Here is a 12,749-nt window from a genome sequence, read left to right on the forward strand (position 1 = left end):
AGATTTTGATATATGTTAGATGTTAGATCTAGAGTTTTTTAACAAATCTAGTAGGATAGCCACTAGACTTAGGTTAGAATATAGATCTAGTTTCAGAATTAGGATTTGATATAGTTTAGTAATAGATCATATTTATATGCATATTTTAGCAATTAGATGTAGTATTTAGACATATGTTAGGTATTAAATGTAGTTTTTAGACATAGTGTAGTCATAACTGATGTGTTAGATGTAGGATTTAGAGGTGTTTGATGTACGGCTCAAGAATATTTTGTTGCAATATAGATACATGTTGGGCTATGTTTGTAATAATTTTTTCATTGTAGATGTAGTTTTATATAATTATTTATGTTCTGTTGCAATAATTTTAGTGTTTTTATCAATGGTTGTAAGTACGTCATATATGTGACAGTTTAGAATTTTTTTATAGGGATAGTAAAATATTATATGATCCAAAAAGGGCAGTATTGTCTATATTTCAGTTAATGGATAATAGTATCTCCAGACCTATGCACAAAAGTGTCAGACACTTGTATACCTCGTTAATGCGAGGTTTCAAAATATACCTCGAGATTCAAGAGATGATCATTAATATTGTGGGTAATCGTTACAGAGAAGGCATGTATTGAGAGGTGTTCCCACTCTCAGAAGATAAAATGTGGAAGAGGTACCTGTAGTATGTTGTGCACAGAGGCTGACCTCCTATGTTTCTTGTGAAATGAAAGAATAAGGAGACAGTTGGGGAGATGCAGGGTGGGGGTACGCGGAGGAGGAGGGTGCTGAGGAAGAGTATGAGAAGGATGTCGATCCGGATGGTGCACATTAACTGAATTATTCGAATGAACCTACTGATGAGGTGGACGAAGGAAAACAAATCTCTTTTCTAATTGAACAGATGGAGCAGGATGATCATGAGCCTAACGAATCTCATGTGTATGACATCTCAGATGATGAGGACGATGCTCTGGTTCTCACGGACTAGGACAACCCCAACTTTAACAACCTTATGGTGAGTGGGGGAATCAAGTGACCTGGGAATATACGCAGAATGAGGTGACCCAAGGTGCTAGGTATCCTACCAGTCAGGCCATGAAGGATGTTGTGACTAAATGGGTGACATCGCTTCGAAGACAGTTTTATGTTGTCAAGTCAAGCAAGGACTATGATATCAAGTGTGTGAATGAGGATTGCCCATGGCGGGTGCATGGGTTCAAGGGAAAGTGATTGACTATTGCGAGGTGTCGATTGTGGTTGAGCACACTTGCATGATGAACAAACTTGAGCCCAGCCATAGGAACATAACCTCATCCTTTGTCGCTAATGTGATGTACACCATATTTTGAACAACATGAACTACGAACCAGGGTCTATAATCAAGCAAATTGAGGAGATGTGCAAGTACACTATCAGCTACAACAAAGCATTGAGAGCGTACCTCCTATGATTGTTCGGTTGGGTCATGTTTATTGAGACCCATGGCAACACGGTCTCACAGAGCATGATCCCCTACGCCAGAGAGGTTGTGGACGCCGACCCCTTGGAGGTCCCGCAATAAAGCTGGGCTTCATTTGGGCTGGCTGCGACATACCACGAATTATGCGATGGCTGCATGAAGACCGACATCAACGCGATCTTGATCTGGTGTCCCCTGCTGCTTCAGATGTGGTAGTATGAGCGCATCGCCATCGACAGGCCCGTTGTCGACCATAGAACGTACCAGTTCGCTGCGGACGACATCGATAGTCTGACCATGGGGTCCTTGTGGTGCAGACGTAGGGTGAGTGCTATGCTATTTGTGTACGTATATGTTCATTACAGATATATTTTTGTTTCTCTAACTTAGTTTGGTTGTTCGTTGCACGACTAAGTTGGTCCAGCATGCAGACACACCGCATGTATCCAGATCTCGTTCATCAGTTCGATGAGCTGATAGTGGACTGTGTCCGCTGGACTTTGTACACGAAGGCTGAGTTACATCAACGCGCTCTAACTTTTGGTGCTCTACTTACGTGATCGAGAGTATTGGCTCATGACTTGCGCCCTTATCTTTGATGTCTACGTTGAGTACTCACCGCATCGCATGATTCGACAGTTTGAGAAGTTCCAGGCGTTCCTGCTACGGGTGGCTAGGTCGGTGTCTATCAACATATACAGGTGCGTAACGTTGTAATTACATTTTCATACGACACTCTTCTATACTTGTTTTTATGTATATTTGTTTTTGCAGGTTGACACCGAGGGAGGCTCATTCCATGAGCACATTTGCCTCACGTGTCCAGTGGTGGGTTGACGAATGGGACCAAGTTGTCAAGCACATCGCTAACGAGGATTAGCCACACTCTGAGGAGACGTATGCAGCGTACCTCTCGTGGTTTGTGCCTCGAACACGGATTTGGGTCACGTACACACCGGCTGAGCTTTCACACCACGTGGCAGATGTGCGTGACATGTACTCAACGTACAGGGACCGATCGCATTCTCTTGAGGTACGAATAAAACTATCCAGGTACGTATTTACTACAATATATGGTAAAAATTATTTAATTAACTGAATGTTTCCTTTGAAGAGGGACATACTGCGCTAGATTGATGCCGAGGCACGTGCATCAAAGTTGCGGCTTGACTTTGGCGGTGAGGTCCCAAGGGCGGAGATGAGCACAACATTTTGCCGCATTATTTAGAATGTGGCCAAGGTCTTTCGATCGACAAGCTGCAGTTCATCCTTGGACGTTACGTCAGGACCATGAGCGTCAACTCATATCCCGTCACGCCTATCCACCACCTTCACCGAGCCACCGCACCCACCAATACGTCTGAGCTTCTACCTCGACCCGTCGAGGACGTCTTCGATCCCGACTTCCTATTCGACCCCTACTATGGTGAGGCGGTCCTTCACTGGGGCTAGTCACCCTTTCTACGCCACCAGCCAATTCGCGTTCTTTACTCTTGGAGCCTTGAGCTCCTAGACGGTTAGGTGTCGCTCGGAGAGCACCCAAACTTGTGGAGTGCCCCAGAAAGTTTGTATTACCCCAACGATTTGAGTAAGCAACCCTAGCTTGATCTTCGTGGTCGCTTGAGTGAGAAAAGGGTTGAAAGAGACCAGACTCTTTGTGAGCTCCTCAACGGAGACATAGACACTTATTAGTGGAGTAGCTGAACTTCGGTGAATAAATCATTGTGTCTCATTTGTCAATTTATTGTTATTTGTTCTAGTCCCTAGTTTCCATTGATTTTTAGGGTTTCAACCCGATCTATCTCTTTGTAATGTTCGAGCTGCAGGTACTTGGATATACATGTTGAAAAACAACCTATGGTGCTTGGTAATTTGTGGATTTTATACTCGTTGTCTTTACATAGGCATCAATTTAAGTTTTTTCCAGAAAGTCTGGAGTATCCGCATATTTCTGCGGAACCTCGCATATCTGCGGAGGTTCTGGACAAATCTACGGAGAGTCCGCATTTGTTTAATCCGCTACGTTTAGTTTGTTAATTTTTCAGATTTCGTCTATTCACCCCCCTCTAGGGGATATTTCAATTGGTATTAAAGCCTAACCTCCTACAAGATTTCACCGCTTGGAGGGTTTGAAGATGTCGTCCGAGCAGAAAGGTGTGGGAAGCCTGAAGAGTCCGAAGGATGATGTTTCAATATCAGGTAATGGTAAAGGTAAGAGATCTGCAATTGAATTCAATTATGATAAATTAAATGCTTCCAATTCTTATATTTCGGTGCCTTCCGGGCGTGCACCATATTTCGATGGTACATATTATGCTGCTTGGAGGCACAAAATAAAATTGCATATAATATCTTTTCATCCAAGTATTTAGAATATTGTTTGCACATGTTTTGTGTTGCCGGATGAAGACAATGAGCTCACCCCCGATCAAGAACAAAATCTACACCGCAATGCACAAGCCGCAAGTCTGTTACTTGGCGCCTTAAACCCCGAGAAGTTCAACAAGGTTGATGGGCTTGAGGAGGCCAAAATGATATGGGGCACACTTCAAGTCACACATGAAGGCACCACTAGTGTGAGGGAATAAAAGAGTGAGTTGCTTGGAGGCAAATTGGGAAGATTTGTTATGGAGGGCGATGAAACCCCCCAAGTTATGTATGACCAGATGATGGTGCTAGTGAACAAAATTAGAGAGCTTGGAAGTAAAGAGTTTGATGATCACAAGGTAGTGAGAAGATTGCTTAGAGCTTTTGCACCAAGGAACCCCACCTTGGTCACACTCATCCAAGAGAGAAGGAATTACAAGAGGCTCACACCAAGTGATGTACTTGGGAGGATTCTTGCTCATGAGCTTATGGAGGAGGAAGCAAATGAAGTCAAAAATCTTATCAAGCAAAGCTCCACCTCCAAGAACAATGAAGTAGCATTCAAGATAAGCAAGAGAAAACAAGTTGTAGAGTCAAGCTCAAGTAAAGAAGAAAGCTCGGATAATCAAGAGATAGCTTTTTTTGTAAGAAAATTCAAGAAATTTATGAAGAAGGGTGGCTATAGCAAGTACAAGAGACATACCCAAGAGAAGAACATCCAAGAGGGCTTGCTATGAGTGTGGTGAAATTGACCACTTCATTGTCGTTTGTCCGGACAAGAAGAAGAGCAAGGATAAGGATGAGAAGAAGAACAAGACCCACAAGACAAAGTACTCAGGTCAAGCTCACATTGTCAAGGAGTGGGACTCCAACTCTGTCCGATGATGAATGAGTCACTACCATTGCCGTCCGCTCCTCTACACCGACAAAGTCACTTTTTGGTGACTTAAGTGATTATGACACTCCTAAATGTCTCATGCCAAAATGGCGCAAGGTAAGCTCCTACATGGTGATAGTGATAGTGGTTGTGCAAGCATGCTTAAAAATTTGAGTAAAAATGTTATGTCTAAAATGAAAGAGCTAATGAAAATAACAGAGAGTCAAGAGGAAATCCTTGAGAAGCAAGAGGACCTGCTTATCCTTGAAAAGTAGAGAAACCTTGAACTCGAGGAGTTTTTTGCTAAAGAGAGGGAGAAAGTTGAGAAATTGACCAAAGATCTTAATTTGGTCAAAATCTCAATTGCTAGTATTGAGAGTAGTAATTCTATACTTCAAGAGAAACTCTTAAGTTCGGATGAAACTCATAAAACTCTTGAAGTGCAAATTGATACCCTAAAAAATAGCACTCCTACTTCTAATGATGCAATCTTACTCTCTAATGCTTTTACTAGCAATGGTTGCTCTCGTTGTTACAATATTGATATAAATGCTTGTGCTGCTAATGTTGAATCTTCGCAAGCATTAAAAACGAAAATAAGAGGCTAAATAATTTGGTTAAGTATGGGTGCATCAAGATATACAAATCTAAGGATGTACTATACAAGACCATTGAGATCAAGGATAACAAGCAAAAGAGAGATCTTGAGTTTGATGCACGTACAAGAAAACCAAGTGAGCATTTGATGACGAATGGCAAGGAGTGCCTCAAGTTCATCAAGGGAGGTATGCAAAGTGATCCAATCACACAAGTCAAGCAACCAAAGGGCCATGTTCATAATCTATATTTTATGCTTCTTATATACTTAAGAGGAACCACCGTGGTAAAGTGGTTGCTCTATATGTTTGTGCCCGCATAAAAGATAGAGTTATGAAAAGGAATGTGTGGGTACCAAAAGTGCTTGTGACTAACATGAAGATATGGAGCATAAAGTTTATCTAAGAATTTTGAATTTCAAAACACATATGATTTAGGACCCAAACAAATTTGGCTACCTAAAATAAAGGTTTAAAATTGCTTTGTAGGCAGACTCCTCTGGTGTATCTAGTTGGGTGCTAGATAGTGGATGCATAAATTATATGACCGGAGAGAAGAGTATATTCTCATTATTTGAAGGAGATGGAGGACCACATGAAAATATCGTCTTTGGTGATGATGGGAAAAGAGAGGTAATTGGTTTAGGTAAAATTGCTATCTCCAATGATCATTCTATCTCAAATATTTTGTTAGTCAAATCTCTTAATTATAATTTATTGTTCGTATCAAAACTTTGTGAGATGAGCTATAATTGTCTTTTTACTAATGAGAGTGTGACCGTCTCTAGAAGGGAAGACGCCTCAATAGCGTTTTCACCGGTTAGTTGAAGGGCAAGCTTTACTTTGTTGATTTCTCAACGGATAAAGTTAGACCTAAAACTTGACAGATTGCTAAGTCTAGCATGAGTTGGCTATGAGATCGACGACTAGCCCATATTGATATGAGAAATTTGTCTAAACTTCTAAAGGAGAGCATATCCTAGGACTAACAAATGTTTCTTTTAAGAAAGATAGAATTTGTAGCGCGTGTCAAGTGGGAAAGGAAGTTGGAGCTCCTCACCCCGCCAAAAATGTGACGACAACCACAAGGCAATTGGAACTTCTTCACATGGATTTATTTAGACCAATTGCCTACATAAACATTGGCAGTAACAAATATGGTTTGGCTATTATTGATGATTATTCTTGTATCACTTGGGTATTCGTTTTGCATGATAAGAGTGAAACACAAGTCATATTCAAGAAATTTGTGAGAAGACCTCAAAACGAGTTTGATATGAAGATCAAAAGGGTAAGAAGCAACAACAGAAGCGAATTCAAGAATACATAAGTTGAAGAATTTCTTGATGAAGAAGGGATCAAATACGAATTCTCAGAACCATACTCCCCTCAACAAAATAGAGTTGTCGAGAGGAAAAATAGGACTCTCATAGAGTCAGCAAAGACAATGCTTGATGAGTACAAGATCTCAAATCAATTTTGGGCGGAGGCAATCAACACCGCATGCCATGCCATCAACCGATTATATGTTCACAAGATTTTGAAGAAGACCGCCTACGAGCTTCTAACCGGTAACAAACCAAATGTGTCTTACTTTAGAGTTTTTAGTAGTAAATGTTTTATTCTAAATAAGAAAGCCAAAAGTTCTAAATTTGCTCTTAAGGTTGATAAAGATTTTATGCTTGGTTATGGATCAAATGCCTACACCTACCGTGTCTTCAAAAAAACCTCCGGTTGTGTTGAAATCGCGTGTGATGTAATATTTGATGAATCTAACGGCTCTCAAGTGAAGCAAATTGACCTAAATATTGTAGGTAACAAAGAATCTCCTTGTAAAGCAATCAAGAAGCTAGCCATTGGTGAAGTAAGGTCCAAGAAAGCTCAAAATCGAAATGAGGCTAAAGAAAATTGTGAAACAGCATCAGTTGTGGCAAAGTGCGGAAACTCCGGACCAATATTCGGAGACTCCAGACAAATATGCGGAGGATCCACAGAAAAGTGCGGAGGGTCCGCACATTGCCAGAAAAGAAGAAAGGGCCATGTACTTATACAAGATGAAGCTCAAACTCAAGCTGAAAATCAAGTGATTGAAGAAGATGAAGGACCAATTCAAGATCAATCTCAAGTACCACACTCAAGAGTCTACCAAATCATTCAAAGAGATCACCTGGTTGACAAAATTCTTGCTGATATACAAAAGGGAGTAACTACTCATTCAAGAATTATAAATTTTTGTGAATATTACTCTTTGTCTCTTCTTTCGAACCTTTGAAGGTGAAAGATGCTCTTGGAGATCCGGATAGGGTGATGGCCATGCAAGATGAGTTAAATAATTTCAAGAGGAATGAAGTCTGGTCCTTGGTGGAAAGATCAAATCAAAATGTGATCGACACCAAATGGGTCTTCCGCAATAAACAAGATGAGAATGGGATTGTGATAAGAAATAAAGCAAGGTTGGTTGCTCAAGGCTTTACGCAAATAGAAGGTTTGGATTTTAAGTGCCTTTCTAAATGGACCAATCTCTGAATTGGTGTATGTAGAGCAACCATCCAGATTTGAAGATCCCAAGTATCCTCAACATGTTTATAAACTCCATAAGAAGCTCTACGAGCTTAAGCAAGCATCTAGAGCATGGTATGAATGTTTTAGGGATTTTCTTGTTAAAAAGGGCTTTGAAATAGACAAAGCAGACTCTACTCTCTTCACTAAAAATGTTGATAATGATTTATTTATTTGCCAAATATATGTCGATGATATTATATTTGATTCTACTAATCAATCATTTTATGAAGAGTTTAGTAGGATCATGACCAAAAGGTTTGAGATGTCAATGATGGGGGAGTCGAAGTTCTTTCTTGAATTTCAAATCAAACAACTCAAGTAAGGAACATTCATTTGACAAACAAAATACATTAAAGACATGCTCAAGAAGTTTGACATAGAGAATGTCAAGACTATCAAGACTCCCATGCAAGCAAATGGACATCTCGACCTAAATGAAGAAGGCAAGGCCATGTATCCTAAATGAAGAAGGCAAGGCCATGTATCAAAAGGTATATCGCTCCATGATTGGTTCTTTACTTTACCTTTGTACATCTAGATCTGATATTGTGCTTAGTATGTGTATGTGTGCAAAATTTCAAGCTGTTCCTAAAGAGTGTAATTTAGTGGCCATTAATAGAATTTTTAGATATTTGCTTCATACCCCTTACCTTGGCTTATGGTATCCTAAAGGTTCAACCTTTGAACTTATCGGCTATTCGGATTCCGATTATGCCAATTGCAAAGTGGATAGGAAGATTACATCCAGGACTTGCCAATTCTTGGGTAGACCCTTGGTGTCTTGGTCCTTAAAAAAATAAAATTCCGTAGCTCTATCCACCGCTGAAGCCGAATATGTTACCGCAAGCGCTTGTTGTGCTCAACTACTTCGGACTGAGACAAACATTGAGAGACTATAGCTATAACATGACTAAAGATCCACTCTTGTGTGACAATGAGAGTGCCATCAAAATAGCCAACAATCCCATACAACACTCAAGAACAAAAACACATAGACATCCGACACCACTTCTTGAGAGACCACTCAACCAAAGGGGATATCGATATTCACCATGTGAGAACCAAAAAATAACTAGCCGATATCCTCACCAAGCCACTAGATGAGAAAAGGTTTTGTGAGTTGAGAAGTGAGCTAAATATCCTTGGTTCTCGCAACGTGGCTTGACTTATTGCATACAATTGATTGTTGTAGATTTTTAGCTTTTACATAGGTGTTTTCTAAAAGATAGGCTTAGAATTGTGTGTTTATTAATTAAAAAAAAATGGATCTTTGATCTTTGATCATGCCATGTCACTTGTGGTTATAGTTTTTGATTGGCTGATTGCTGGCTAATCACAAGTAACATGATCTCTCATGTCCATCGAAACACACATCTCTCTCTTTTCCTTCTCAAAATCTATCTTTTCTGTGTTGCTGGTCAAAGTGCAGAGCATCCACTTATTTATGCGGAGGATCCACATATTTGCGGAGACTCCGCATAATTTTGCGGAGGGTCCGCTCTATGAAAGTTTTTCACATTTTAATCCTCCCTTCGAGTTAAAACCTCTATCTCCCAGCAGTCATTCTTTTTCACCACCATGTTCTTCTCTCTCTTTGAGCCCTCATCACCTTCTCTCAAATCCCAATCTTCGGTGTTTTGGAGAGCAATTCTTCGAGGAATCGACATCTGCATCAAGACCAACTCTTCTAATACGGATTCTCCATGAAGTTCTCCAAGATTCACCTCAAGTTCATCTTCTCTCTCTTATTCAAGGTATAAATCAAGTTTTTATCCGATCTCTCTATTTTAATGCCCTAGAGTGATATTCCTTTGATAGATATTCTCCTTAGGTGTCCTTGATCACATACCTCTAGTGGAATTTGGATCCCTTGGTGAAATCCTTTGAAATTGCGATTTAGGGTTTGATCTGCAAACTGCGGAGGGTCCGCAAATTTCTACGGAGACTCCGCAGTCTGCAGAACATTGTCTAAATCATGACTTCTTTCTTCAATCTTGTTCCATCTTCTTTCATAGCTTATACGCCCCTGTTATCTTTCAGCTGTGATGGAACATCCAGATCCAAGGAACCCGGCAGTAGAAGCTCGCACCAAACTCCGCCTTGACCCTCAAGTTCAAGCTTCTCAAACCACCATGGCTAGTAGTGGTCGTGTCAAATTTGCCGCAAAGAAGCAAATATCCAGGCGAGGTGGGAGGATCGACAGTCAGGGCATTCGCATTGAGGAACCTCGTGGTGGTAGTGATAGTGATGATACTGCCTCCACTGTTGTAGCTACTGCTGCTCAGAGAGCTAGGGGTCATAAGACCCAAGCTGAGAGCGATAAAGAACGGTTGGGAAAGAAGATAGATCCAAGGACATGCCCCCACACTCCTCCTTACATTGAACTCAACTTTGGAAGGGATCAAGTACAATACAATGAGGTTCCAAAGCTGCAGTCTCCTTAGGTTAATCTTCCCTATGATCCTCGTCTTCCTAAGAGCTACAAGAATCAAAGTCTAGTTGTCAAGAAAGAAAGAAAGAATGATCCTTTCTTGTGGCCTAAAGACGAGTCTTTGGATGGAAGGTTTTGGTGCCAGTTTCACTTTGACTTTTATCTATCCGTCATCTACAGATGCAAGATCAAGCCAATTACGCCAATGCAATACATTGATTGAAAATATATGGAAGAGGCCGATGATCCCATCTTTGATGAAGTGATTGATGCTTGCACTGAGAAAGGGTTGAAGGAAGTCATGGGGTTACAATACAATTGGAATGAAGAAATTATTTCCCAATTCCATGTATCTTTCTTCTTCCACCCCCGCAAGAATAAAATCCATTGGACTACTCTTGGGATTCACTATTGTATCGACTATATGACATTCTCTCGCCTTCTTGCTCTTGGAACAAAGGATCATGAATATGGGACCATACACGTGGAGAAGATCAAGGAGTATGACATGGGTGAAATGTATGAGGACCCAAGGATGGCCGATGGTACCACTCATGGCTTGAAGCCATTCTACTCCTATCTCAATTTTCTTTTTCGTCAAACCCTTTATCCAAAGAAAGGAGATGTGACAAAGATTCATGCATATCAAGGAACATTCTCCTTAGGATGGATACCGGTGGAAGACCTTTCAATGTTGGTGACTTCATATGGCTTGAGCTATGTGATGCCATGAATGATGCAAGGAAGAGCCTCCCATATGTTCCGTATATCATGTACATCATCGAGGAGGTCACCAAGATCTCATTCCCAAAGGATTGTATTCACGAGCCCTACCGTGTGATGAAGAAGAAGACTTCCTCTAGGCCATCTCGTGATACATGTTCATCCTGTGCAGCTCCACCTCCCTCTCGTGCATCCTCTTCGCAATCCCATGGTGGTGGCTCTCGTGGCCGTGGCAAGTACATCAAGAGTGTTCTTCGTTCTATCTTCAATATGTCCAAATACAATGCAACAGAAGTGAATGAGATGAGAAGAGAAGTAAAGGAAATCAAAGGGCATTTAGCACTACCCACTTCCCCTCATCGAGAATTGCTTGATTTCGGTGATCCGTTTGCCGAGTGGGAAGCCGCAGATCAAGAGTAAGAAGAAGAAGAGGCACCTTCGGCTCCCCGCTCTCGCTGTTCTCGCTCTACTCATGGTGAGATAGAAGAAGAAAGTGAAGAAGAGGGTGAGTATGAAGAAGAAGGTGATGAGGAGGAGGACGAGGGCGAGGACGAAGAAGAAGATGATGACGAGTAGTTGCTGCTCTTCATAGTCTTTCTTTTTCTCCCTTTTTGGCACTTGATGTCAAAGGGGGAATGAAAAGCTTATCTATCCATTCGTGTTCTCGTTTCGTCTTGTAATAATTCTATCTATCTTGTGTGTGGTGGTGGACATGAGACCTTGTGTCTTTGTGGTGTGCTATAATTGCTACTTAATGTTGGGACTAAGTTTTATTATGCTAGTGTGAGATTAAATGTTCTTGTGCTGAGAAGAGAACATTTACAGAGTCCGAAGGGTCTGCATAAATGACCGGAGAATCCACACTTTTGCAGAGCCTCCGTATAATTCTGTGGATACTCCACACATTTACAAATTTTTAGGATATTACTGTGAATATCATGTCATGTGCATCACGTATATTCATGATCTTATGCACATACTGTTGTTGCACCATACGGATGCTATAATATAAGGGGAGTCTCCACACTATACTAAAAATTGTGCAATTGGCATTTTAGGCCACTTTTTGAAGTTCATTCAAATGCACATCTTTAGGGGAGCTCTCTGTATCATAAGTATTCAAATCTTTTATTATATACATCTTTTGTAACTTTTAATTGGGTTATCATCAATCACCAAAAAGGGAGAGATCGAAAGTGCATCTAGGCCCTAAGTGGGTTTTGGTGATAATGACAAACAATTAAAGAACTAATGAGGGTTATGAAGTATGAACAAGTGTAATTCCATCAAGTGAAATTCGACACATGGTGACCCCTAAAGGAAAAGGGAAAGCAGCACATGGATCTTATAGTTTTAAATTCTTTTATCATTTTGAAATTAAGTTTAGGATGTCGTACTATTAAGGGAGATACGAAATTACTTATCGTAGAAACAGTGCTCAAGAGAACTAACAAACCCATGAGAGACATCGAACACAAGTCTTGCACCATTGTTAGCCCTAATTCTTTTGAACCGAGAATATGCAGAGGCTCCGCATATCTGTGCGGAGGGTCCGCACTTTAGCTACTTTGGGTTAACTACAGAGGGTCCATACTTTCGCGAGGGGTCCGCACTTTTGCGGAGGATCTGCACTTTCCAGGAGTAACGGTTAGTTTTTTAGAGTGAAGTATTTATACTTCACACCTTTTCAATCCAACAGCAACCAGGCATTCATTTTTTACCTAACCTAAGGCAAGAAGC

This window comes from Phragmites australis, chromosome 1, assembly GCF_958298935.1.
Source record: "Phragmites australis chromosome 1, lpPhrAust1.1, whole genome shotgun sequence".
NCBI classification, from domain to species: domain Eukaryota; kingdom Viridiplantae; phylum Streptophyta; class Magnoliopsida; order Poales; family Poaceae; genus Phragmites; species Phragmites australis.